Here is a 6,554-nt window from a genome sequence, read left to right as displayed (position 1 = left end):
TATTAAATATCGGTTGATATTAATATAGTGGGAACTATATTATATGATATACTTGTTTTAAATATTTCATTGTTCTTTTATGTTTATTTTTATTTTAGTTTCTTTTATTTATTTTTATTAAGCAATCTTAAATAAACCAACAATGAACCTTTGAAACCTTGACAATTTTATAATTTGTGTATTTGAAGTTTTATAATAATATTTTCATCTATAATATATTATTGCTAAAATTAAACTTACAACATCCTCTCCGTGGATCGATCTCGTACTCACGAGTATATTACTTGCAGACAACCTACACTTGGGTGAATTACAATTTAAGTTGTAGCAAGTTTTTGGCGCCGTTGCCGGGGAGGTATAAATTAAGTTTAATTTTGTTATTATGTAAATAGTATGTTGTTTTTTATTGTATGATTGTTTGGAGTCGTAAACAAAGTGGTAGACTTGTTCGAGTAACTGAAAATATTTTAAACATGGACGATAATTCTAATAATCAAGATGATAATAATAATAATCATCATCAAGAACATGAACAACCAAGAACACTTAGGCACCATATGAATCCAATAAGAACTAGTACACCATCTTGTTTAGTTTTCCTCCTGATGCATCTAATTTCAATTTTAAGCCACAAGTCATTCAACTTTTACCAAATTTTCATGGCTTAGATTCTGAAAATCCATATTTGCATTTAAGAGAATTTGAGGAGGTTTGCAACACTTATAATGATCAAAATTGTAGCATGGATACTGTTCGATTAAAGCTTTTCCCTTTTTCCTTAAAAGATAAAGCTAAAACATGGTTGCAAAATTTGAGATCAAGTTCAATAAGATCATGGGAAGAAATGCAACAACAATTTCTAAAAAAGTTTTTCCTTCCCATAGAACAAACTCTTTTAAAAGACAAATTACAACTTTTTCTCAAAAACAAGGGGAAACATTTTATCAATGTTGGGATAGATATAAAGAGTTACTTAATACATGCCCACATCATGGTTTTGAAATATGGAGAATAGTTTCTCACTTTTATGAAGGTTTAATACCTAAAGATAGGCAAATGATAGAATTCATGTGTAATGGAACTTTTGAAGATAAAAACCCAAATGAAGCTATGGAATATTTGGAGTCATTAGCAGAAAATGCTCAAAATTGGGATAATATAGGCTCAATTGAACCACCAAGTAAAACCAATAATTCAACAAATGGAGGTGGTATTTATCATCTTAAAGATGATGTAGATGTTCAAGCTAAACTTGCATCTTTAGCAAGAAAAATCGATTCATTAGAAATGAAAAAGAGTGATCAATTAAAAAGTGTTCAAGAAATTGTTTGTCATATATGTGACACACATGATCATCTTACAAAAAATTGTCCTACTTTGCCTTCATTTAAAGAATGTCTCCATGAACAAGCCAATTATGTTAACAATTTTAAAAAACCAACATTAGATCCTTTTTCACAAACATACAATCCTGGTTGGAGAAATCATCCCAATTTTAGTTGGAGGAACGATAATAATGTACAACCTTCACAACAACCTTTTCAAAATAACCAAAATCATCAAGGTTATGCTCCTTATATCCCACCTCCAAGAAAAATTTTGAAGATGAAATTCATGCATACATTCAAAAGCAAGAGTCTATCAATATTCAAAACATTCAATCTATGAATGATTTGAAAGAAACTCTTGCAAAATTTGCATCTGCACTTAATATTCATGAAAAAGGAAAATTTCCATCTCAACCACAACCTAATCCTAAAAATCAAAATCAAGAAAAATTTGATCAAGTAAAATCTGTTATTACTCTTAGAAGTGGTAAAATAGTTAATGATCCATATAGTGATGAAAACAAAGATCAATTAAACTCAAAGAGTAAGGATTCAAATCCTGATACTTTTGAGAAAGATGATGCTTTGAGTCCTAAAAATAAGAAAATTGATGATAAAATAAATAAACATGTTCCTTTTCCTCATGCATTAGTAAATAATAAAAAACAAAAAAATGATTCTGATATTTATGAAGTTTTTAAACAAGTAAAAATAAATATTCCATTATTAGATGCTATTAAACAAGTGCCTTCTTATGCAAAGTTTTTAAAAGATTTATGTACTGTGAAAAGACAATTGCATGTAAAGAAGAAAGCATTCTTAACGGAGCAAGTAAGCTCTATTATTCAAAATAATTCTACCTTGAAATATAAAGATCCCGGTTGTCCAACAATTTCATGTATTATTGGAAAAAATAAAATTAAAAAAGCTTTGTTAGATTTGGGAGCAAGTGTGAATTTAATTCCTTATTCAGTTTATGAAAAGCTTAAGTTGGGAGATTTAAAACCTACATCTGTCACTCTTTTACTAGCCGATATGTCAATCAAAATACCTAGAGGTATCGTAGAAGATGTGTTAGTTCAAGTCGATAAATTCATATATCCTGTGGATTTTATTGTCTTGGATACACAACCAATAGAAGTACATAACGAAATTCCAGTAATATTGGGACGTCCATTTCTAGCAACTTCAAATGCTTTAATTAATTGTCGAAATGGAATAATGAAATTGTCTTTTGGAAATATGACTTTAGAACTTAATGTGTTCAATTTATGTAAACAACCAAGTATTAATGAAGATGAAGATGATAATGCAATAGAAACAATTGTGGAAGAAAATATACACCAAGAAAACTTAAATCAACAATCTGAAGTTTGTTTAGTGGAAAGTTTTGATTCAAAAAATGTTTTTAAATCAAAGTTATTTGAAGAAATTAATGAACTTGAAGAAGTAAAAGAAAATGATCATCCAAAACTTGAATTAAAACCCTTGCCAATAGAACTAAAATATGCTTTTCTTGGTGAAAATCAAACATATCCTATTGTAATATCTTCTACCCTCTTACCAAAACAAGAAGAAGATGTAATAACACTACTTAAAAAACACAAAAATGCAATTGGATGGACTTTGCAAGATATAAAAGGTATAAATCCTTTAATCTGCACACATAGAATTCACTTGGAAGAAAATGCTAAAACATATCAACAACCACAAAGAAGATTAAATCCACACATGAAAGAAGTTGTTAAAAATGAAGTTTTAAAACTATTAGATGCCGAAATTATTTATCCAATCTCGGATAGTAAATGGGTAAGTCCAACACAAGTAGTACCAAAAAAATCAGGCATCACTGTTATAAAAAATGAAAAGGGAGAATTATTACAAGCTAGGATTCCATCTAGTTGGCGTATGTGCATTGATTATAGAAAATTAAATGATGCAACTAGAAAAGATCACTTTCCGTTACCATTTTTAGATCAAATTTTAGAGAAAGTGGCAGGTAATCCTTATTATTGTTTTCTTGATGGGTATTCGGGGTATTATCAAATACCAATATCATTAGAAGATCAAGAAAAAACTACTTTCACTTGTCCGTTCGGAACTTTTGCTTTTAAAAGAATGCCATTTGGTTTATGTAATGCCCCGGCTAATTTTCAAAGATGCATGCTAAGTATTTTTAGTGACATGATTGAAGAATTTGTGGAAGTTTTTATGGATGATATAACTGTTTTTGGAAACTCATTTGAAAACTGTCTTAAAAATTTGGAAGAAGTTTTAAAAAGATGTGAAGAAAAAAATCTTGTTTTAAATTGGGAAAAATGTCACTACATGGTTAAATCCGGAATTGTGTTAGGGCATGTCATATCTGAAAAAGGAATTGAAGTTGATAAAGCTAAGGTTGATGTTATTGCTAATCTACCATCACCAAACACGATCAAAGAAATTCGATCATTTTTGGGTCATGCGGGATTTTATAGAAGATTTATAAAAAATTTTAGCATAATATCGAAACCAATTTCAAATCTTTTAACAAAAGATGCACAATTTGAATGGACTCAAGAATGTGAAACTGCTTTTAAAAAGATAATTAATCTTTTAACTACATCACCTATTTTACAACCTCCTGATTGGTCTTTACCATTTGAATTAATGTGTGATGCAAGTGATTATGCTGTAGGAGCCGTGTTAGGACAAAGAAAAGAAGGTAAACCTTATGTGATCTATTATGCAAGTAGAACCTTAAATAGTGCTCAAATCAATTATTCAACAACTGAAAAAGAATTACTTTCAGTAGTGTTTGCATTAGATAAATTTCGATCCTATTTAATTGGTTCTACTACTATTGTTTACACTGATCATTCTACCATAAAATATTTATCAAATAAACAAGATGCTAAGCCGAGATTAATAAGATGGATTTTGTTGTTACAAGAATTTGATCTTGTAATAAAAGATAAAAAAGGAAAAGAAAATGTAGTAGCCGATCATTTATCAAGAATAATTTCTGAATCATCTCAAAATGAAATACCAATAAATGAAAATTTTCCGGATGATCAACTATTTTATGCTACTACTATGCCTTGGTTTGCTAATATTGTAAATTTTCTTGTGACAAATAAAATGCCTTCTCATTGGAGTTCACAAGATAAAAATAAATTCTTGAAAGAGGTCAAAAAATTTTATTGGGATGATCCTTATTTGTTTAAGTATTGTCCTGATCAAATTTTTCGACGATGTATACCCGACAATGAGGTAAGTAGTGTCATTAAATTTTGTCATTCTGAGGCATGTGGAGGTCATTTTTCGTCAAAGAAAACAGCTGCAAAAATCTTTCAATGTGGATTTTATTGGCCTTCTTTATTCAAAGATACACATTCATTTTGCAAATCTTGTGAAAATTGTCAGAAAATGGGTTCAATTTCAAAACGAAACATGATGCCTTTAAATCCAATCATGATTATTGAAATATTTGACAGTTGGGGAATAGATTTTATGGGTCCATTTCCATTATCTTTTGGATTCACTTATATTTTAGTAGCTGTCGATTATGTTTCAAAATGGATTGAAGCAATTGCATGTAGAACTAATGATCATAAAGTTGTGATAAAATTTTTGAAAGAAAATATTTTTAGTCGATTTGGAATACCTAGAGCTATAATAAGTGATGGGGGAAGTCATTTTATAAATAAATCATTTTCTTCGTTGTTAAGAAAATATGGTATTACACATAAAGTTTCTACTCCATATCACCCTCAAACGAATGGTCAGGTTGAACTTGCAAATAAAGAAATAAAACAAATTTTGGAAAAAACAGTCAATCCAAATCGAAAAGATTGGTCTTTAAGATTAAGTGATGCATTATGGGCATATAGAACTGCATTTAAAACATCATTGGGGATGTCACCATATAGATTAGTTTTTGGAAAGCATTGTCATTTACCTGTTGAAATTGAACATAAAGCTTATTGGGCAATTAAAGCGTTTAATACTAATTTAGATGATGCATCTAAATCAAGAAAATTGCAATTAAATGAACTAGAAGAATTAAGAAATGATGCATATGAAAATGCAAAGATTTATAAAGATAAAACAAAAGCATTTCATGATAAAAATATTATGAGAAAATCTTTTGAAATCGGACAAAAAGTTTTACTTTATAATTCTCGCTTGCATTTGTTTCCAGGAAAACTTAGATCGCGATGGTCTGGACCATTTATTGTTAAATTTGTCTATCCTCATGGTGCTGTTGATGTTGTAAATCCTAAAAATAATAATGTATTTAAAGTTAATGGGCAAAGACTTAAACCGTTTATAGAAAATGAAGTTCTTAATGAAGAGTTTATGCCTTTATATGATCCAACTTAATTGTTACTTATATTTTTATTTTATTTTTGCAGAATTGAGTTCACTTCCCGGTTAAGTGGTGGATAACGGTACTCCGTGACTACTTTCAGTCGGTTTTATTTCAATTTCCCAAAATAATTGAATATATATATATAAATATATATGGATGAAGCTATCAAAAAACTTGGTAAATATTTTCCATCTATTTCTAAAAAAGTTCTGAGAATGATTTATGAAGGCAGATGTGAAAGATTGAGAATGCTTATGCAAAAAGGAATCCCGGAGGATATTCGTCTTATAATTGAAGCCAAGGTTCGATTAGGTGGTGAAGTTCCAAAATTCTTACTTGTTCGAAATATGTCTGGACTAGGAAAAAGTACCTATGCGAAGAAAAGAAGGGCTAAAAGGTTAGATGTTTGTCATAATTGTGCCAGATGGACTTGTAATAGACAATGCAGATCTTTGGGATATGTTTCCACAAATAGAGAAGATAAAATTGATTTCATTAAGAATGGGCTGAGTAAAGAGTCATTGGATGATATCTCATTGACTCTTGAGACGCATTCTAGTGGAGATGTACAAGGTCAACTTCTCCATTTATGGAAACTATTCCAAGCGCAGCGTCATGGTGATGGTCTTGGGAATCTGACTAAAAAAGACCCTATTTGCCAATTTATAAGAAAATTGGATGGTAAGCCAACCCTCGACTCATAAATATTGAAGGAACACTGTGAGCCACAATCACATCACTGTTTATACGCATGCATGTTATTATTATATATTATTTTTTTACTATTTTCATCATTTTGTTCACATCTGTATTCCTATTTCTGTCTTATTCCTTGTTTTCCTTATAAAATCACTCAACTCTCTTTATATTTT

The 6,554-nt window shown here is 29.6% G+C and overlaps 1 non-coding gene across 1 annotated transcript; it reads right to left on the bottom strand.

The window, feature by feature from the left end:
* Positions 1-887: 887 nt before the first annotated feature.
* LOC140876849 (small nucleolar RNA R71) lies at positions 888-998 on the bottom strand. The gene has a single exon (XR_012149081.1). It is a non-coding gene; the product is annotated as a small nucleolar RNA R71 (small nucleolar RNA).
* Between the last annotated feature and the right edge of the window lie 5,556 nt (positions 999-6,554).

The sequence above is a fragment of the Henckelia pumila genome, chromosome 1 (genome assembly GCF_033568475.1).
Source record: "Henckelia pumila isolate YLH828 chromosome 1, ASM3356847v2, whole genome shotgun sequence".
In the NCBI taxonomy this organism is placed as follows: domain Eukaryota; kingdom Viridiplantae; phylum Streptophyta; class Magnoliopsida; order Lamiales; family Gesneriaceae; genus Henckelia; species Henckelia pumila.
This window is presented reverse-complemented; position numbering and strand designations above follow the sequence as displayed.